This window comes from Bicyclus anynana, chromosome 25, assembly GCF_947172395.1.
Source record: "Bicyclus anynana chromosome 25, ilBicAnyn1.1, whole genome shotgun sequence".
NCBI lineage: Eukaryota > Metazoa > Arthropoda > Insecta > Lepidoptera > Nymphalidae > Bicyclus > Bicyclus anynana.
This window is the reverse complement of record NC_069107.1, coordinates 7,154,862-7,178,762: the sequence shown is the minus strand read 5'-3', so window position 1 is coordinate 7,178,762 and position 23,901 is coordinate 7,154,862. Positions and strand designations below refer to the sequence as shown.

Genomic DNA, 23,901 nt, shown 5'->3' with positions numbered 1-23,901 from the left:
TTAGCTTACATTTACTAAACTTCAATAATGTTTGTCCTTACAATATTAATCGACTACGAAACTTTCGTAATCGAAATTTTGAAAATTCGATTTCGAAATTTCGTAGTCGATTAATAAATAAACGGTATTTTTGTCTTTACGAGCAAATACACTCTTCAGTTGCTAACGTTGGAAATAACTTTTTTATCATAATTTTTATAGTTATGAACAAAAAGTTTATTTATTCAGTTCTATTTATTTTTATCGATGACTATTTGCGCAGGTTTATCGCAAAGCGTCGCCATTTTCTATATTAAATATAGAAAACATTTCGTAGCCGTTAGTACGGTACCTACGTGACTCCGCCTAACTATACTAAAACTGCTAAATATTTTAATAGTTTTCGATAAAAGCGCCGGTTTTGGCAAACGCAGGTATTTTCGCCTACACAGGACGACCTCTGGAAGCTGTGCTAGAATGTGGAATACCTTTTGAAAACTGTGGAATAATTTTCAATATGATTTGCACAATTTTCAACTTGGAATATTTAATTGTGAAATAATTTAATTAAGTAATTCTTGTCTCCTGTGGTACTGGTTCCGCGTAGATACACTCAGAGAGAATATGGATAGAATCTAATGTTACTGACAATGTCACCATTTTAAAGACTCCGTCGTCACTTATCGTCAGGTGTGATCAAAGATAAGCCTATCCAAATATGCAGCTGATCCGGTTATTTGTATTTTGTAGAGTAGTTTGCTCTTCATCCTCCTTGCATCGTATTTCTCATTGCAAAGAGTCGAGACCTCTAACAATAGCTCGTTTCTTGACGATGTCGCGTCATGTGGCTCGATTTCTCGCGGCCTACAGAGCCTCGTGTACTTTGGTGTCGAGACTGGCGCGTGTAGAGTAGTGAATAGAGAGAACAACACGAACAGAGAAGAGGAGTGTTAACATGTTGTGAAGAAACTCCTTAACCCTTCACCCATGGTCACAAATCCCGGACTCTGCTTGGAGTTTTTCTCTGCCACACCACAGACCTGGCACCCAGTGAATCCATTGTATGCTAAGATATTGTTATTAAACTTACTCGTCGTAAATATGTATTTTTTTTTCTCGAAAGGGCGAGAAGCCAGAGCCAGTTTATAAACAAAATGCATTTAACATTAATTCAATATTACATTAAAAGTTCGTCATTTATTTCGCGGAAATTTTAATCCGGATTAAGCTGGATTAAGAATATATGATCCGTATGTACAATTATTAAAATTAATCTATAATACGCTGAAATAAATTAATGCTCGTATTAAATAAATAATCATTAATAAACATTCAATGACTTTTGTAATACCTACAATAAATTATTGACCACTTAAGGAATTAGGTATTTGGTTTATTTATTGTGACTATAACATTTTTGTTTTATAAACTAAAAGTATTTTATTTTTGGTTTGTTTGTTGCGAATTTACTCAATAACTGGTCGACCGATTTTTTCGTTGTTGAATGATTTTTATTTCACGAAAACGTAAATCTCAAACAAAGTGAGATCTTGATTAAATCAAATTACCTAGCTAAAATACATTATAATCCTTTCTACGTAAATTATTATAAAAACTTAAGAATACCTAGCACTTATCAATAAAAACAGCTAAATAAAATGCATGCTACAGTGTTTTCGTTGAAAAAGTTCTTGTTCCAAATAAAAACAATTTAATTTACAAAGAACACAATGTTTTACGCACGATTGGCTGTAGATTCGTGTAAAAAAGTAGAATTTTTCTGGTCTGCGGTAACAAAGTTCGTTGCTTGTAACATACAGCGCCATCTGTTATCGAGTAGCGCTAACCCCATGCGAAGTTTTTAGTAAGTTTTTGTTTAATGTTTAACAGTATGTTTGTCTACATAATTTAATTTATATATTACATAAATCTAAATTTATTGTGTGTAGTCTAATTACTAATTAATTGTATCATTTTAATAAAGACTTTTATATACACATCGTCTCCAATCTCTCTCTCTTTACCAATCTCTTTTTTATAAGTTTTTTGAGATTTAAATATTTTGTCTTTTATAATTAATGGTTTGTTGAACTCTTTAAAATTTGTATTTGCGTACGTTTTATTGTTATTTTGTACAAACACTGCAGTTAAAAACTTTATTTATTAGGTATATTTTACGCATTCCTTTAATTCAATCATTTAAAATTTCCTTGTAATAAAATGTACGAAATAGTTAATCATTTAAGTAACTAGAAAATTATGCTTAAGTAATATTACTTACTCGATAAGTAGCTAAATTCTACAAAACACAATGGAACATTCATTAAGTATAAAAAAATGGGGAAGCAATTTAGAGCAATTTAGAATAAAAGAAGGGAGGGGGTAACAAAAGATAACAATAGCATTTATTATGAAGGCGCCCAAAGTACATTCCGACATTAAGCCTGGCTTTAATAGCTTTAAGGAAGCTTTAAAACTTTTACCGTTTCTAGGAATGGTTTACATGATTAACATCGATCTTGACTTACTAGCGGTTGCCCGGGACTTCGCGCGCATTGGATTCGGTTTTTTTGGAATTTTCTTCATCATTAACACGTTTGCTGCGGCACGAGGTCAATTGACCTCGTAGTAGCAGAAGAGGATTTCAGCTTCTTCAAAAGTTAAGGGGTCGATAAACCTCGTTCCGCACTACAGTAAGTTTTAGTACGAGGTCAAAAAACCTCGTACCGCACCAGGGAAACTACAGAAAAATCAGTGCCGCAGCGAACGTATTAACAATCCATATTCGGCACACTGTTGAGCACGAGTCTCCTCATAGAATGAGAGGGGTTAGGCCTTAAACCACCACGCGGTGGAATGCGGATGATTGCGGATTGGCAGACTTCACACACGTAAACAAATTTTTCCTTCACTTTTTGAGACACGTGATATTTAACTTCTTAAAATGCTTATACCTAACTGAAAAGCAGGAGATGCATGCCCCAGACCGGATTCGAACTTATGCCCTCCGAATCGAAGTTAGATATCATATCCACTGGGCTATCACGGCTATATTATGGTAGCCTTGTAGGGCCTTTGCATAGGCTGATAATGATGAAGGTTACTTTCGAAAAATAAGTAATTCCTTGATGGGGAAGAATAGGAAGAAGAAACAATATATTTAATTATGAAGCCCACCCATCGTACTTCTGGCGTTAAGACTTGTTTTAATAGTTTTAAGGAAGTCATAATACTTTTATCGCTACTAGGGAACCATAAAGTAATTCACGATTTATTATAAATTTTATATAGCGACCACACAGTAAAAATAAATAATAAATAAATAAAATCTTTATTCACCAAAAAAAAATATACATAAAACCATAACATTGCCTGTGGTCTCCACACTAGATTGATCTGTATCGTGGAGACCAGGTAGGATTTTCTAATGCTTTCCGTTGGACTAGGACTAATTACAAAAATTACAATAAATAGGACTACATTACAAAAAGAAAAACATTACAAAAAAGAAAAGTAAAGTAAAACAGTAAGCAGAAACATTAGATGGTGTACACAATTATTTTAGCTTATTTCATATTTGCATTGAGTAATTCTTCAGTGTCTGTATAAGTTAAACTTTTTAACCAATTAGTTATTGTTAGACTTGCCTGATTTACTGAGAGGTTGCAAAGATCACAGGACCTTGCAACAAAGTTGTAGACTTTTGCATCGACATATGGTGTGAATCGTCGAGCGAACTCAGTTTTCGCAATTGGGAGATTGACCTTGACTATTCTTTTTCCAAATACCTTTTTTACATTTGGGGATTGTAGCAATTGTCTATGTTTTGACAAAGCTGCTTTTAATATAAAGAGTTGACGAACTGTAAGCACCCCACTATCTTTATGTAGTAGTGCGGTTGAATATTTGTATGGTTTTCTTAGCATTACTTTTAATACTGATCGTTGAGCTCTCTCTAGATCTATTAAAATTGTCTTTGCTGCACTTCCCCAAGATAGAATGCAATAGTTAAGAAGCGACTGGCATAATGAAGTGTATACTAATGTTAGGGTTGACGCGTTCGCTATATCGCGTATTTTTTTCATTATACCGATGATTTTTCTGACTCGTTTAGAAAGGAAAGCAATGTGTGGTCTGAAGGAGAGCTTATTATCGATCTGGATCCCAAGATATTTAATGACGTCGACCTGACCAATTTCATCACAAGCACACTGAGCCGTTATGTGGCGTTTTGCATTTGTTACGCCACAACTGTGGATCTTAAGGCCATTGTTTCGTTTTTTGGGAGCGGAAGCTGCAGTTTTATGAAAGCACAGGTATTTTGTTTTGTCTATATTCAGCGTCAGTAAATTGTGGCTAAGCCAATTCGATAAAGCAGATATTCCCGACTGTGCATTTCGATAAGTTTCTTCCCAAGTTATACCATGGAATAGTAAGGCAGTATCATCGGCGTAACAGATGATGTCAGCGTTCTTGAGTGGTATACTGTGTATATCGTTAATATATAATATAAATAGCGTCGGTCCGATTATGCTACCTTGAGGTACACCAAAATTGATACTTTGCACGTCACTTTTTAAATTAGATATTTTTGTACACTGCTTTCTGTTGGTTAAGTAACTTTTAAACCACTCAAGTGGTATGCCTCTTATACTGTTGCATTCGAGTTTTCTTAGTAAAACCGGGATGGACACAGTATCAAAGGCCTTTGCCAAGTCCAGGAATAAACCTATGCAACCTTTTTGCTGGTCGAGATGGGCAGATACAGTAGATGTTAGAAGACGGACAGCATCCTCCGCAGATTTATTATGCCTAAACCCAAATTGCCTCCCTGATAGTATGTTATGGGACTCTAAGTAAGACATAAGTCTCTTGTTAACTATTTTTTCCAACAATTTGGAGAAGGTTCCAAGCAATGATATGGGTCGATAGTTTTCAGGCTTGTCTTTGGGGCCAGCTTTATATATTGGGCTTACCAATGCTATTTTCCACTCTTCGGGAAATACACCTGTGCTTAAGCTTAAGTTAAAAATGGTAGTTAGTGGGTCAATTATTTCTTTAGCCGTTTGTTTAACAAGTTCGTTGTTTATTTCGTCATAGCCTGAAGCTTTCCCATTCTGGAGTTGTGAAATAAGTGCTTCTACTTCATAATTGTCTGTAGGGGTCATAAAAAAGGAATCACGTGTAGAGTGATTTTGTTTTATGTTAGTTGCTATAGACTCTTCGGTTTCACCAATATTTGATAGTATATTATTTGCTAAATGTTGTCCTAATGTTGAGAAATAGTTATTACATGAGTTGAGAGATTGTGTTTTTTGTGTGGTTCCGAGAAGTTCATCTATTTTAGTGTGAGAATTTTTGGAATTGCATATATTTTTTATAGATTTCCATAACTTTTTGGAGCTCTTAGAGCTTTTTTCTAGTTCTTTCCTTTCGTATTCAGTTTTAAGTTTCCGTAAAAGGCTATTACAAAAATTTCGGTACCTCTTGTATGTAATTTTTAAAATCTCATTGTCCGAGTCTGCTCTAAACTGCAAATGCAACTTGTCTCTGTGTTTCATGCACTTTAACAGACCATGCGTTATCCAAGGCTTTAGGTTGAACCTTGACCTAGTTATAGTGACTATTTCTGTATGGCGATTTATGATGTTTAGCAGTCGAGACATGAAGGAGTTTACTGCCAAGTTCACATCACGGCTTTCGTTAATAGATGACCAGTCTTCACTTCCCAAGTCTAGTTTTATAGCTTCAATATTTCGTTTTAGTCTCTTCCTTGGTAACCTGTCAGAATTCAATTTTAGTGAGAACCCAGTAATGGCTATATCATGATCTGTTATGTCTGAAGTGCAGACTATACCAGTTGCTTTCCCAGTTGTTCGGGTCATTATGTGGTCTAAACAAGCATCTCCTCTTGTCGGCAAAGTTATGCTAGGCAGTAATCCATGCTCGGCGATTAAGCAGAGATATTCAGTATAGCTAACATTATTTACAGATTTCAATATATTTATATTGATATCTCCACAGACAATTAAACAGTGCGTGGAAAGACAGATTTTTATCTATTTCTAAATACGTTGGCGATTTTATAAAAAATAGCTTATCTATACTTATAATAAATCTGTAGAGAGGTCAATTCTGTACATGAAATATATTTCCAAAATAACTATCAGGGGATGATTAGTGGTCGATACTGATGCCAAAAATGCAATCAGTAAAATTTTTGTCTGTCTGTCTGTATGTTCTTTATAGAAACAAAAACTACTCGACGGATTTTAACGAAACTTGGTACAATTATTCTTCATACTCCTGGGCAGGTTAAAGTATACTTTTCATCACGCTACGATCAATAGGAGCAGAGCAGTGAAGGGAAATGTTAGGAAAACGGGAGAAGTTACTCAATTTTTTAAGCTTCCGTCGTCGTCGCGTGGTAGGGTAGGGGTAGGGTAGGGTTAGGGTAGGGTAGGGTGGGGGTAGGGTAGTGGCAGGGTGCGGATAAGGTAGGGGTAGGCTAGGGGTAGAGTAGGGTAGGGTTGGGGTAGGGTTGGGGTAGGGTCGGGGTAGGGTCGGGGTAGGGTAGGGTAGGGGTAGTAGTAGGGTTTCACGCGGACGAAGTCGCGGGCGTCCGCTAGTCTATACTAATATAATATATAAAGAGTCGCGCGCGGACGAAGTCGCAGGCATTTAGGCTATATGCATCATAGAACTTTTAAAAACAATAGATTACCTAATTTTATTTAATAAAACAATAGGAACTTAAACGTAGCATAACATTTATATAAATCACTAGCAGACGGCGCGCGGTTTTACCCGCGTGGTACCTACCCGTTCCTGTAGGAATATGGGGATAATATACAACGTGTCCCAAAATTCAACGATAAGCGGGCGCCAAAAGATTGACCTGCTCATGAGCACTTAAGGAAAAATAATAAAAAAAATATACCTAAATTTTTTTTTTAGTTACAAAATAAATTTTAAAATTCTTTGAAAATTTACACCTTGTATGATATTTTGAACTACCGCAGCTACAATTTCTTAAATATGCTTAAGATTTTTTTTGTATCGGAACCTAAGTAGTACTACTATTCACCACAACTCTTAAAAACACCACAATGCCCGCAGTTTTTACACAAAAAAAAATCAAAATATTTTTTTTCCCTCAAATTTTTAAAGATTTTTACTTTCAGTCTACTTTGACTCATGGTCTTGCAAAAAAAAGTATGAACACCGCTATGGCAAGTTATTTTCAAAGTTGACGCAACTAATCAAGATTTCAAAATAGTATAATACCCTAGGATAACTAGTCACAAAAAAAAATATGCGTACCATTTGTAAACAAGAACCAAATTTCTTAATTGTTCTTGTTGTTAGTAATAAATTTTACTATGTTCCAAAAATGTGTTTGTTATTTTAATTACACAACATTAAAGTAAATGTTCGAATTGTTTTCCACCGGCATTAATACAGGCACGACATCGCCTTAAAAACGACCGTTTTATTTTTCGCGCATATCTTCTAGCATTGATATGTGCCGCAGCCTGAGTGATTTTTTGCCGAAGCTCGTCCAATGTCGTAATCGGTTTTGCGTAGATCCTGTCTTTGAGACAACCCCAATAAAAGAAATCCAGGGGGTTTAGGTCGGGTGATCGGGGTGGCCATAGGATAGGACCAAGTCGCCCGATCCAACGCCCCGGATACTCGTGGTCTAGGTATTGTCTCACAGGACGAGCGTAGTGAGCTGGGCAACCATCATTTTGATACCACATATTTTGAAGGTCGCTTAGGGGGACGTCTTCTAGTAATTCTTGCAAATCATTTTGTAAAAAGTTCAAATAACTGTCCCCATCTAAGTTTCCTTGTAATTCAAAAGGCCCAATCACTTTTCCATTTAAAATGCCCGTCCATAAGTTGACCTTAAATTGATATTGGGATTTGTCTTCTCTCATCAGGTGCGGATTCTCATTGCTCCAGCTGTGTAGGTTGTGAAGATTTAAATAGCCATCTTTCTTGCAGGTTGTTTCATCCGACCATAGTACTTTATCCAAGAACTGAGGATCTTCCCGATGCTTTTGAAGCATCACTCGGCAAAATGCGATCCGCAGTGGATAGTCCCGTGATAGTAACGTTTGTACACGTCTGTAATGATATGGGTGTAGCCGATGACGTTTTAGTATTCGATGTGCTGAACTTTTTGGGATTCCCGTAGCTGCTTCTATGGCACGCACTGAGGTAGTTGAATCAATGTTTATTTCATTGAGAACTTCTTCATCGCATTCCGATCTAGGTCTTCCAGCGTTTCTTCTAGCTGACGGCAAACGACCCTCCGAAAACGCTTGATGCACATTCATAAATACCCGATAATCTGGATATCTTTGAGCGTTTGGGTACCTTTCTCGATACAATCTGCTAGCAGCGTTAGCATTGCACCGACATTCTCCATAAATGAGATGCATGTTAGCGTATTCCATCGGCGTGTATGGTTGCGGCATGATAACGCTAAACAGTCCAAAATACACCAAAAGTCCAATTCACAAAACACAGGCACAGTCCAAAATAATGCCAGGTCAGTTCAGTTTGCAGATCACTTAAGTCCAGTCCAAAATGCAAAGCCAAAAGTCGTTAGTACGAGAGCCACGTCAATTGAATACGGAAAGTTGCGCAGTAAACAAAGGAGCAGAGCGTACTGACTTGCTGGGAACAGGATTTTCTTTACCTGCATCATTGTCATTCAACAAAGAACATCTGTCTATCCCTCTCTAACGTATACTTATCGCTATCTTTCTCTCTCTCTCTCTCTCTTATTTTTAAATGTTATCGTTCGTTCCATTAAAATTCTAGGAAATTGCAACGTATGACTCACATCATTTTGTGCATAAAGTAAAAGTGATTTCTAGGAGCAAAAACATTTTAGAAATTTAGTTCTTGTTTACAAATGGTACGCATATTTTTTTTTTGCGACTAGTTATCCTAGGGTATTATACTATTTTGAAATCTTGATTAGTTGCGTCAACTTTGAAAATAACTTGCCATAGCGGTGTTCATACTTTTTTTTGCAAGACCATGAGTCAAAGTAGACTGAAAGTAAAAATCTTTAAAAATTTGAGGGAAAAAAAATATTTTGATATTTTTTTGTGTAAAAACTGCGGGCATTGTGGTGTTTTTAAGAGTTGTGGTGAATAGTAGTACTACTTAGGTTCCGATACAAAAAAAATCTTAAGCATATTTAAGAAATTGTAGCTGCGGTAGTTCAAAATATCATACAAGGTGTAAATTTTCAAAGAATTTTAAAATTTATTTTGTAACTAAAAAAAAAATTTAGGTATATTTTTTTTATTATTTTTCCTTAAGTGCTCATGAGCAGGTCAATCTTTTGGCGCCCGCTTATCGTTGAATTTTGGGACACGTTGTATAGCCTATAGCCTTCCTCAATAAATGGGCTATCTAAGACAGAAAGAATTTTTCCAATCAGACCAGTAGTTTCAATCAAACAAACAAAAAACTCTTCAGCTTTATAATATTAGTATAGATTAACTTTAATTACCATATCATACCTGACGTTTTAAACGTGCTTTTATAGTATTTATTGTTACAAATGAATTTTAACTTTAATTGAATCTCAATTACAGAAAGTTTTTTTAAAAACAAAGAAAGTAAAGATAACTTTATAAGGTAAACATTAACAAAGCACCCAAATAGCTTCCCGTTCGAACGAAGAAGAAAAAAAATCATTTCGACCGAGCAATAAATTTTTATCTATCACGAAACAATACTTAAAGGCGCATTCAAAACACCCAACACGTGTTTAGCCCGCAGTTAATCTTACAGTTTAAATTTAACTCGCTCACTTTTACTGTAATGAATACCTACACCGTCTGCTTGTAAACTAAGCATATGAAATTTTAAAGTAGGTAGGTACATAATTCTCTTACCGGCTATCTGTATAATCCGCTATTCCATAGAATGCCTACTCAATGTATAGATTACCTAAATAGTGTAGGCAATGTATTAAATACTAGCGACTTCGTCCGCGTGGAATTCAGTTTTTCACAAATTCCGCGGGTGATATAGAGTTAAAACTATATCCATTACAAATTTCAGCCAAATCGGTTCTCTATTTGCGGCGTTAAAGAGTAACAAACATCCGAACACACAAACTTTCGCGTTTATAATATTAGTAGGATTAATGATTTTATACCTTGCCCAGGTATTCTGTACATTACCATCCACTAACAGCCAGTTTCTTCATGTAATAGTAAAAGTAATAGTAAAAGTAGTAAGTAGTAAAGAAGACTTTATTTTTCCGTGATTAAGACCGTCACTTTTGCTTTATGACGTTACTTTGACTGTTACTTACGATGAAGAAACTGGCCGTAAAGGAGGCCGATTCTCTTTCTACAAATGCTAATGCTTTGAAAATTAAAAAAATATGCTACCTCCCAAAGCCACCACGGTCCAAACTCCATAATTGGTTACCGTACTTACTTAGGTATGGTAGGAGCATGAGCTGACAAACTTACAGCTATTACAAAATGTCGAAGGTCTGTGGTTCACGGGCTCTCCGTCTATAATTAGTCTCCGTCTATAAAATTTATGTCAAATATAACCAAAATGTAAGTGGATACACTAATAGTTAAAGAGACGGGACTCAAACTCAGTCAAATCATTCGGATTTTAGTCTTAATCGTCGAGCTATTGAGGCTTTTAAGATAACAGTGTAACTGTTTTCTCCAAAAACTTTACAAAATAAAACAAAAAACCCGCTGTCCAGACGCGAAAGTTAATGCCAACGAGAAATATATTGTCCCCAAAAGTTCTATCAGATCTTCGTAAAATAAATTACTCAAGATGCCCTAACGACTGAAACTTAATACGGACATAATTTACTTCGTAAACTGTCACCCGATGTAAAATAATCAACTTGGATCCCCAAAAATCCTAAGAGAGGAAAGAAAGTACGCTTTCTTAAAAAACAAGTTTCCATTATCTTTAGACCGTCTAAATGATGGAGGTCAGTCAAAATCAAATTATTTTTAACTGACTTTAAAAAAAAACACTTGTGTAAAGTCTATCTAAAATTATTAAGAGGTACAATTTTATTGTTACCATGCACCTCAAAAATAATTAATATTTTAGAGAGGAAAGACTTGTTTGCTTGTTTGTAACAGGCTCTGAAATTTCTGGGCAGATTTGAAAAATTCTTCTCCTATAATTTCGATATTTTATTTCCGTATTCACACGGGAATTGTACCTCTGTTTGTGTAAAATAATAATCTTTTGACGTGATAACGTCTTATAATTCGATTAAGACGGCTGCACACTCGAAAAAAGATGACGTCATAAAAAATAATTTTCAAAATTGATTAAACGACGAATGACGAAGTTAACAAACATTGAAAAAAGAAACCTCTTCCTTTTTTGAAATCGGTCAATAAAACTAAACATAGTAGGTGTAGATTTCCGGCAAAATTCCCGTGCCGTCCAAGGATAATGGAACCCTCTAATTCCAAAAATAGACTATAAGTTATGTTCATCCGGACATAAGAGGTTGAGATTAGACACTTTTACCCTGGAACTATTAAAAAAATACAGCTTTCGCTTTTAAGAACTTTTTGACATAATGTATATCATACGGAAGTCGTGGATGAGACGTTAATAAAAATGTTGTTTATGAAATCCCTTAATACAAATCGTAATTCATAAAAATTATATCAAAGCTGGGCTTTAAATTATAGTTATAAATAATAAAATGAAACTTTCATTTCAAAATATAACCTGTAAAAGCTATTTTCACGGATAATATTAGAGAACTAGCGGACACCCGCGACTTCGTCCTCGTGGAATATAGTTTTTCACAAATCCCTCGGGAACCATGGATTTTTCCGGGATAAAAAGTAGCCTATGTGTTAATCCATGCTATAATATATCTCAGTATAGTCTGTGCGTATTAAAAATTATTAAAACTATAATAATAATTTTAAGTATTTTCTAAACAACTTTTATTGAACGTTTAAGTTACGGTAACAAATATGTTAAGTTCGCAAACTTCGATAATCGAAGTGTATTGAGATTCAGGGGGAATAAGATTTCTTACCCCCTAATAGCGGAATCCTGTTAAGTGGGCCCACAAGGAATATAAACAAAGCAAACAAAACCAATCCAACTGTTTATATATTTAAGCGCCTAACAGACGTACCGACAAGTCGGGTGCTAACACGTTTCAATATAGTTGGTTTATTACAACCAAGTAAGATGAAACTTGTTACAGATATTATAAATGCGACATGTGAGTTTGTTAGTTTGTTCATTCGTATCGTTATCAACCCATATTCGGCTCACTGCTGAGCTCGAGTCTCCTCTGAGAATGAGAGGGGTTTTACAAGTTTGTTCATTACATCTTAATTACTCGATCCCTAACCATTACATAAATATGGTCTCAGTCTAAGTAATAGTATCGTTTGTTATCAACCCATATTCGGCTCACTGCTGAGCTCGAGTCTCCTCTCAGAATGAGAGGGATTAGGCCAATAGTCCACGCGGATTGGCAGACTGCACACACGCAGAGAATGAAGAAAATTCCCTGGTATGCAGGTTTCCTCACGATGTTTTCCTTCACCGTTAGAGACACGTGATATTTAATTTCTTAAAATGCACACAACTGAAAAGTTGGGGGTGCACGCCCCGAACCGGATTCGAACCCACACCCTCACTTCTCATACATACTCACACACAGTAATAAGTAATAATATATATTCGTATGACAAATTATTTCTCTGTTACATTTTCATGCCTTAACTTTTAAACAAAACGATAATCATGAAACTTTGCTTCAACGTTGTGAATACCTGTGGTACCGAGTATCGAGTCAACTCTGAAATAGTCTCGCGTAAAGTCATCGCCCGACCAGTCTTGTGTTCGTAGTTGTAACATCTAGAACAAGCTATATTACTGGAGGGAATAAAACCGAGGAACAAGTTGTTTATCTTCCACTGCCGTTGTCAAGAACAAAAGTGCCCCAATAAATACATCACTCGGAAGAATATAACGAAAGACCGATGGAAATTAAGAAAAAAAGAGAAATATATATCGGGAATCAACATTGAGTTACTACGTACTAGAGAAGTAGTTCCAAATTAAGATGTTTTATGGGCATATACGTTGTTAACGCTCCTTTTGGGTAATATAAAATGAAGGGTACACGATAAACGTGTGGAGCAAGCAAATCTATATTTATTATTTATATTATATCCCTAATAAAAGGTATGGCGTTTAAGGTAATGTAAAATGTATGCCTTTATACATTGCTATAGCATGTATGGTAATGTAAAATGTATGCTTTTATTCGTAGGCATTTATCATTTGTTTCAAACAAACATCATATCCTAACATAAAAACTGCGGGAAGGCTAGCCCAGGACTGGCTGAAGCATTTGCTGCAACACTAAAACATTATTTAAATCGTCCTATACTATTAAAATAGTCTTACGACCAAAACTTCATAAGTGCCATAAATTACACGGTTTATTTACGGAATTACACGGTTTATTTACGAAATTACACGGTGCTTACGGAAGTCGAATAACGTAGTCAGTTAGTAAGAATTAAATGTTAAGTGCGGCGATATCGCCGCAGTTGAACGGAACATAGTAGTGATGAGTGATGTCTTCTCTAGTACGTAGTAACTCAATGGAAATGTATCGCGAATCAAACGGGAAAAGGTCGGAGTATTGGATCTCAAAAGGCGCAGTCATGTTGAATATTTGTTACGATTGATTCATTTTTATATTTCGAACGCTTACATTCCTTATTCAACTATTGAATAATACATTTAAAATTATACATAATAATATAATATATACTTACTTAATAATTCGTAATGCACGCCATTTACGATCAATTATTCTCACGTTTCTGCAGCACCCACGACGTGCATGACGGCTCGACTTATGAAACGTCTTCGCTGCCGTTTGCGCTGCGGAAACGTGAGAATAATTGACGGTCAATGGCTGACTTAATACTTATTGCATTACTAATAAAAAAGTAGGTATACCTATTTCAATGAAACAACTATTGAATTACGTACATAATTTACAGTAGGTATTTTCTTCTAAAGAAAAGAGAAAAATATTTCTTCTGAAGAGTCGTGACAGCTCAATGGATATGACCTCAGCCTCCGATTCCAGAGGGTGTGGGTTCGAATCCGGTCCAGGGCATGCCCAACTTTTTAGTTGTGTGCATTTTAAGAAATTAAATACCACGTGTCTCAAACGGTGAAGGACAACACATTGTGCGGAAACCTGCATACCAGAGTATTTTCTTAACTCTCTGCGTGTGTGAAGTCTGCCAATCCGCATTGGGTCAGCGTGATGGACTATTGACCTAACCCCTCTCATTCTGAGAGGAGACTCGAGCTCAGCAGTGAGCCGAATATGGGTTGATAACGACGAAACGAACTGATTTGTCACATCAATGTCTGTCACGTAAGGAATGTGCATGCCCCGGACCGGATTCGAACCCACGCCCTCCGGAATCGGAGGCAGAGGTCATATCCACTGGGCTATCACGGCTCTTCGACAAATCAGTTCGTTTAGTTATTAGAAATTCTTATTGCAATTTATAGAGTAGACTATAAATTTTTTATTTGTTATTTGATTCAAACTCATATATTATGAACTTTTTGTATCAAATATCATTCCATTCAAATATCTAATCAAATACTTATTTGGAATTCTTTTGTACATATTGAAATTCGAATTTCAAGTTAAAATTGTGAATTTAGACTTCAATAAAAATAATAACGCAATTTTTCAATATATATTTAAGAAGTAATTTTAAATTGAATACAATATTTCTTAAATATTATAATATTGAAAATATGAAGTTAATGTTCTTCCATCTTGAGATTGCATCAACACTTACTGATTCTGTGAGATTGTAGTCAAGGGCTAACTTGTAAAAAAAAAAAAAAGTTGGCCAACTGTATAATACGTAAACCGTGGTGTCACTGTTTTATACATTGCGGAATTAATACCGAAATAGTTCAGTCTTGTTTGTAAAATATTATTTCTTTAACAATATTAATTAAATACCAGTATTAATGTATTGCTTGATACATTTTAACAATTCAATACAGGCACTCGGAATTTCCAAATTGATTAATTTTAATGAAATTGTATCCTTTTGTAAATTACTTAGTTGTGTTTTCGGAAAACACATTCCCATTTTACGTTAATTTTCAATTAAAATATATTTGTAGATTGTTAAAAACTTCTCCATACAGCCTTTCTTGATAAGTACTGTTTAACAACAAACAAATTAAAAATGATGGTATAAATCACTAGTCATTTCACACCTAATAATAATTATAATTGACTTGTTCATAAATTAAGGAAAATAAGCTTAGAACAATTAGATATGGTTAATATATTTTATATAACATTTTATAAACAAACCATACATAATTTAAAATAAATAAGTTATGAAATGACATGCGTTTTCTACCTTCATATCTAATTTCTTTGTTGATAAACAGTACTCATCAAGAAAGGCTGTAGAATAGATATACATACTAAACTTAACTTAAGTTTTCCACTAATTATTATCACCATTATCTAATTACCTGACGTGATTAGTAATAATGGAAACAAATGGATTTTGATTTTGACTTTTTTAGAGAGGATTTTTTTTGACTTTCTACGCAAAAAGTGGAGACGCAATTTTTTTACAATAAAAAAAATTATCAAAAATTAGTATGCCAATGATACTTCAATCATACAAATATATTTGTACTTCAAATGTATTTTATTAAGGCCTACTGTAGGTCTTATTAATATTCCAGAAAAATCGATCCCTAACTTACTCACCAATCTCACCAATTTAAATGCATGTGAACGGAAAGGAAACTCGTGCATATATAAAATCTACTTTGGTAAAATAGGTTAAGAAAAATTCAGAGGTCCTAAGTGACCGATTCTAGAAAAAGTCGCAAATAATTTATGACCGGTTCTCACTGTAGCAAATAGGCTACGAATATTTCATCAGATGACGTCACGTAGTGATGTTCCTAGTTCGTAAACGGGACGTGATGTCGATGTTTTTAAACGCGACGTAACGATTTTTGCAATCGACGTTGGCTTTTCAAACGGGAAAATAATGGACTGTCGATAAAAATAGGACATTTTGAAACATAGATTTTTACAGAACTGAACATCGATTTAGTTTTTTCATGTCGGAGTTTTAGATTGTGTAAAAAACATAATATTATATATTAATAGGTATATTTGGAAAAATACCGTAATATATCATAATATCATAGGAACATAATATGTGTTCCTATCAAAAATAATTGATTAGGTGGGTACATGATTGACATTCACTTTTTAAAATCCGTAATAAAAATGAAAATTGTGAACTTTTCTAAGTAGTTGCTTTGCATTACAAAAATATATGTCTGAATAAAAATAATTGCAATAATAAATTTAGAGTAACATAGGTTTAGGTATAAATTGGTAAATAACTAATATTTTGGCCGAGCAATAATTTGTAAATAACACAGTTGAATGTAAAATAAAACAAATGAAAAGATTATACAATAATACTGTAATTACACCTAAGTATTGCCTGCACTCAGTCCAGTTATTGATATTAAATAGAATTAAAAAAAAAAAATTGGCAGGCATATGATGAAAAAAAAACAAATGCCAATAGTGATGGAATCAAAAATATCACTCGTTTTCGTTGCGATAGGACGAAAAGAAAGCGACGAGCCGAGAGTAAGACAAACGCCGTTTTCTAATATGTATATGTCGTAGTACGCATCATTCGCCTCGATTACTCATGTGATAAAGTATCGATCACCTTCCACATTTTCATAATCCGTAACAACACTACCCAAGGTCACACAGAATTTGAATTTAGAATTCCTCCGAAGTTATTTATTTACTTACGCGCCGAAGAGTGAAAACAACGTTCTCTTTTTTTTATATCGTTTATTATTCGCTCCATTTTTTATAATGTCATGTCGAATTGGTTACTTAATCTTGTTTAGGCAGGGCTTTGAGGATCCGTTTTTTAGATTCAAATTTATTGAGAGTGCTGTTTTGCGCGACACTTTTTTGAGGGTTTTTTAATAAAGAATACAAGCCTGAGCTTCTGTATTGTTAATCTAGGTTTTGACAATCATTTTAATGATGGAGTCTATCATTTAAATGATTGTCAAAACCTAGTCTATAACTCACTCACTCTAGGAAATTTCATTTCTCTCAATGAAATTTTCTCAAAAATGTACATACCTATATATATATGTCTTTTATTTCTGACTTATACTGGACGTATTTGTATCACCATCATCATCATTATCGACCTATGTTTGACTCATTGTTGAGCACGAGTCTCCTCTCCAAATGAGACGGGTTAGGCCAATGGACCACCGTGGTGACCCAATGCGATTGGCAGAGTTTACACACGTTTCGTTTTTTCGTTTACGATGTTTTTTCCTTTACCGTTTTATTTTCTCAAAATTAAGTACTTACTATCTTGGAATTCGAACCTATGCTCTTTAAATCGAAGGCAGTAGTCATATCTACTGGGCTATCACGGCTCTTATAACCTATGCACATACAATCTTTATTAATATTATAAAGCTGAAGAATTTGTTTGTTTGATTGAACGCGCTAATCTCAGGAACTACTGGTCCGATTTGAAAAATTATTTAGTGTTAGATAGCCCTTTTATCGAGGAAGGCTATAGGCTATATATTATCGCCTTATTCCTACGGGAACGGGGTGAAACCGCGCGGCGTCAGCTAGTATAATATAAATAAAGATTGTGAAGAAACTCTATTCGAATTCACTCACTCGTTCATTCCGTTCAAAACATCGTACATTGGCCCGTACCGAATACGTGCAAGTTTTAATAGCCATTAAAATCAATCAAAGAAATCCCGTCCGTTTCTCGACTTGCTTTATTGAAGTGTTTGGGGACTTGGGTGCAGACAGTCGCAGTGCGGGTTCGATGCCGTGCGATGCAATGTGTACCTAAATACCTACACACTACGGTTCATAATAATTGTAGCTAAGTATCCCGGAGGAGGAAGATATCCGAGGTCCTACATAGTTTGGATACTAAATGTATTTGTCAATTTTATAGTTAGTCTACTGCATTTAATAGACTATTGGATGCATCACAGTTTACGGGGATAAAATTTAGCCTATGACACTCACAAATAACGTGGCTTTCTATAGATAAAAAAATCCAAAATAGGTTGAGTCGAGTCAGTAAGCCCACCGCCCTGCGGATTTATCGACGTAGTTACCCTTTCTTAGAAATACGAGAATAAATAGGCCATAGCCTATAAAGATTTTTTTGAGATTTGAGTTAAATCGTAACAAATACCTAAAAATATCAAAATCTTGCTATATTACAAATTATGATAATTTTAAAGATATTTTTTCATTATTATGTTAACGTATTCTGTTATAAATCTTATCGTCGATTCGATTCAGATTATTAAATCCGTATAAATGGGGTCCGAAAAATAGAGTCCGCAAAACAATAATTATTTAATTATTTCACTACCGAAACTTTACCAACCCATTGCACAAATTGATTGCCCGTTGCTTAAAATTGAAATTAATTCGCGTCGAACTTAAAAATTAAAACCATCGCGACGGAACGTAAAACGGTAATCGGAACGTAATCGGTAATGGAATTATCGTTAAAAAAGAAATAGTATAGGAGCCAAACAGAGGATTTTTGGATTTACTTGATCACGGCAAATGGTTGAGGGAGGATACCTTGCATGTTAAATATCCCCAAGTATGAGCCCTTATTGTTGATGGGTACGTTTAGGGCAACCAAAAAAATTATAAATATTTAACCAACACTTATGGTGATAATAATAGCCAAAAACACAAGCATGTCAGATGGAAGTGGAACGAAGTTTCAGAATAAAACCGTTATATTTCTATTATAGAGTCACACGGTTAAATTTGTTTTTATTATGAAGGAAAGAATTATAGAATAACGAAAATTAAAACATTTTCTTGCTATTTACGGTATCGTTAGTTTTTTGAAATATGTAGTTTTTTCTCACCGCTGAAAGCCAATTCGTGTCATCAAATCTTGGTTTAAATATTTATTTTCTCCAAAAAATACGTACTGTTTAATTAATATGCATATCATATTTTGCAGACAGCAAGCATTATTGTAACAAAATGTTCATTAAATGGTTTTTTCAATATTTTATCCAACTTCGTAAGTCTACTAAGTAAGTCTAATAGGTCCCTGAGACGTTCAAGTACATATACATTTACACCATGAGCTTTTTTTAGAATTTAAACTATCGTGAGTGTTATTCATATTAATTGATTATCGCGCATCGCATCGCGGCACGATCCAAACTGCGAAAACAGCTCATGACTAAGGGCCCCGTATGGGTTCGAAACTAGTCGGGCATACTCCGACCTAATATCACGTGAGTTTTAGCCGTGTTTCATAATAAATTAACACCATGAGCTCTTCTACTATAAAAAAGAAAGGAACGTAATTGAATGCGGTTAACTGTCGATGATTCACCGGTCTCGCGCGCTCCGCTGATTGAGTCACGGCGGTGAATCAATCATAATATCGACGTTGTACAACACTAGAGATTAAAAATCGATTTTATCGTATAGTGGATCAGTGTATAGTTATATCGACATGAGATTATTTATCGATGTTTTGAATACTCATCGTTGGAAATAGAGTCGAAGAGGCGATTTTGAAATGTTTTTTTGTTAAGACAAGTTACCCCTTGACTGTGATCTCACCTGATGGTAAGTGATGATGCAATATAAGCTGAAAGCTGGATAACTTGTTAGAAGTAGGATGAAATTCCATACCCCACACCACTTAAACGCACAAATAACAAAGATATTAGTAATTTTGTTTGACCGCCCATACAAATCTAAAGATCATTATGCACCTTCGTCGTCATTAAATCATACCATTTTGTATGGGGATGTTCAGGGATCCGCGGCAGCACCGCAAATCTGACCTTTTCAAAACCCTGTAGCTCCGAAAGTAATGATCGCAGATACCCTGTTACTTTTACAAAATTGCTTTACTATTAGCATGCTCTTAATTTATATGCAATTTAAAAAACTGTCATCATCCCTATTGCCCCAACCAGCACTCGAACCCATGAGAGAGCTCCAGAGCCCAAGTAATGTAACCACTATACCGAGGTGTTTACAATTATCATCAGCTGGTTTACAAAAAGTAGAAACATTAGAGAAGTAGAAGACCTACTTTCTAATTAAAACCGATTTTTTGCAACCAAATAAGTAACTAATTTATCTACTAATAACATTTTTTTTGAGAACGAGGCCCATCGCAGAAATGCAATTAACGAAAAAAAATAGGCCCACTCTCACCTAAGTTACCTACCGTAGCAATTATTCGCGGAACAAACGATTTTAAATCTAATTACGTTGTAATAAGATACAAATTCGCATGAAAGTATAACGAGACCAAATCAAGAGTTTCGCGTTAGGCAGCGACCGCATTATCCGACAATGAAAATTGTTTTTTTTTTTTTTATAATTATGTACTAACTTAATTTACGTTTTAATTGTTTGGAATTCTCAATACGTCAAGATAAATGTACAGTTACAAATTAAATTTCCTACTCTTTGATTCTAAGTTACTCTACTTTCGCTTTATTTGAATTAAAGGAGCATGGTGGATCTATTCTCCTAGTTATAGAAGGAAGAAAAATGTATATGAAATTTCTTTTCTTTTTTTTGTCCAGTTTTGATGTTAGTGCATCTGTATTTGTTTTTGTTATAGAAGTTTACTTCAATATACAGTTAAGTATTCGGTTTCTAATATATTATTATTGTAATACTAACTGACGCCCCGTAGTTTAATCCGCATAGTTTCCGTTAGAAAGTATAGACTATGTTACTCACAAATAACGTGACCCTATTCATCATAATTATTAACAACCCATGTTCGGCTTACTGTTGAGCACAAATCTCCTCTAAAAATGAGAGGAGTTAGGCTAACACCACCTCTCCACCTCGCTAGCCCAATGCGGATTAGCAGAATTCACAAGCCTACTATTGGTAAAAGAATTTTCAAAATAGGTTATATAATAGGATATTACCAACTACAGCTTTACAAACTCACACTTTACCTCTTTTATATTAGTAGTAGCAGAAGCCCGCGACTTCGTTCGCCCTTAAACCTCCCTTAATCCAGTTATATCGCAAAATCCGTTCTTAGTGAATACTTACTAACTATAAAAAAAAAGAAGAAAAAAAAAAAAAAAAAAATACCTCTCTGCCAAATTTTACATTTGTACATCAAGATATTTCGTGCTAAATGACCTTTCGCATTTATAAAGATGGATGTAGCTAATCTCGTGTAAAGATTTTTTTTTGTTGATTGGTTCACAAGATCGAATTTCAGTCATGACATCATACCGTTGTTATGAACTTAAACCCAGAGATCATTTTAACATATTTTTTTTTTCGCTGTCATTGACGTCGTGGAAGGTACTGTGGACCAGCTAAATCTATTATTCTTAAGAAATCTTCATTAGAAATCAAATAATAAATGAAGAGTTCCTTAAAAGATAACCGATATAGCTCATCGAGTCGTGTATCTAAAATGCCAATGGGTGGGTACATTTGTAATATAAATCTTATGACAACTTTATTATGTTTATAAATCTAATTAACAGTTCGTCGAAAAGCTCTCAACAATAGTGTAAATGTTTACACAACGAATCCTCTGGCGGTACTATCTTTGTATTATTTGAATAACAATAACAGTTTATAGCATAATTCCTTTATATCTATCGTGAAACTGAAACCTGTGCATCGTGTATACCGAGAATACTCAGAATAGCCCTAAAAGTTCAGCAGACTTGCGACTTTTTGTTTTACGATTTTTTGTATTGGCACAGAATACATAATATTTGAGGCATTATTGAAAATTTTGTGACTTGTAAATTATTAAATTAGTATGTGAGTATAAAACCTGCATTTACTTAGCTACTTTTAATAAGTAATCACGAGTACTACTTACTTATACATAGTACAAGTTACTTCGTATCGGATTTAAGTTATATCCGATATATTAGTTATATCATATAAATAATGTTCTTGTATATCTTCAATGTGAAGGCAAATAAAAATTATCATTTGTCTATAATATACATAATTAAATTAATTGTTAATTAACAAAATGTTTAATTTCAATTTAAAAAGAGTACTTACAGTTGTTTTACAAAAGATGTAAAAAATAAAGGGATATTTTGAAAATTTGTCTTTGATTAAATTTAAGTAAAAATGCAATAGTAAATGGCACGACAAGCGAAATATTTGTCATTAAATGAATTTTTGTTTAGTAAAGACACGACATGCGACAAAAAGTTGGTAGGTATCGTGTGTCACTGCTTCATTCATCAGTGACGACAAAAACGTGCGACAAAATCGTCGCGTCTTAAAACAATGATCGAGAATGTCCTATCACACAAAACGCCGACAATACTCAGAACTAGGTCGGCCAACAAAGACGTTGTTTATGAATTCCGTACATCGGGTAACGCAACACTATTGACCTGATGTTTTGTAACAATGCCCTTTATCTGTCGACTCAACTCCACTGGAATCGAATTCTCTACTCGGAGGGCCCAGAATTTGATAACTCGTGAGAATATATAATACGATAGCTGCTTATTCTCATAATGCTTTTAAGTAGAATTCTTTCTTCGTTTTCAGACTTTAGTCTATACTAATAATATATTCTAAGGGGTAAAGATTGTACTGCCGTGATAGCCCAGTGGATATGACCTCTGCCTCCGATTCCGGAGGGTGTGGGCTCGAATCCGGGCATGCACCTCCAACTTTTCAGTTGTATGCATTTTAAGAAATTAAAATATCACGTGTCTCAAACGGTGAAGGAAAAACATCGTGAAAAAACCTGCATACCAGAGAATTTTCTTAATTCTCTGCGTGTGTAAAGTCTGCAAATCCGCATTGGGCCAGCGTAGTGGACTATAGGTTGATAATAATGAATGAACTGATTAAAAAAATCTTTTGCCAATGGAATGCCACGTTATTTGTGAGTGTCATAATATATTTTATTCCCGTATTCTCACGGGAAACGGGAACTACGCGGGAGAAACCGCGGGGCGTCAGCTAACCTTCGATAACTTAATGGTGTCAACGCGAGAGGGAATATGGAGCTGGACCCATCACGCTACTCATTAGTTTATCATAGTGGGTCTAAGTTCCATATCTACTCTCTTATATGGAGGAAGGCGGTGGCGCTTATATGCAACCAACGAGATAATCTCGTGGAGAGAAATAGACAAAATTCAATGGCGGCGCAACCGGAAATACTGCTATCTCTTTTATTGCGTTGGTACGAAAGGCATGGGACTGGGACATCTCCGATGCCATTGGACAAAATTTTGTCTATTTCTCTTCACTTGGTCGCATGTTAGCACCAAAAATCAAAATTCAAGTACCACAATTCCTGACTAGCTCTTCTGTAAAGAGTATTTAAAAGTTGTCGCATATTTAAAATGTTTCGTTTATGTTTGTTTACTAAAACGCTATTTATCATTCCGGGAACATATCCCCGAGGGATCGTCATTTCCGGGAACGTGTGGACCAGTTGTTTGGAGCAGGTTTAGCGGAAATTGTGAGCTTCACTCTACCTACACGAACATCAGGTTCATAGAGATGAAAATACACAGAAATTATAAGACTTTGTCTAAAGCCTACGAGTATCAAATGTTTAGAGCCGTGATAGTCCAGTGGATTTGACCTCTGCCTCCGATTCTGGAGGGCGTAGGTTCGAATCCGGTCCGGGGCATGCACCTCTAACTTTTCAGTTATGTGCATTTTAAGAAATTAATTATCACGTGTCTCAA

At 34.9% G+C, this 23,901-nt stretch overlaps 1 protein-coding gene across 3 annotated transcripts in view; it reads left to right on the top strand.

The window, feature by feature from the left end:
• Window positions 1-23,901, top strand: part of LOC112055973 (uncharacterized) — a 743,744-nt gene that overhangs the window by 683,076 nt on the left and 36,767 nt on the right. The window lies entirely within an intron of this gene.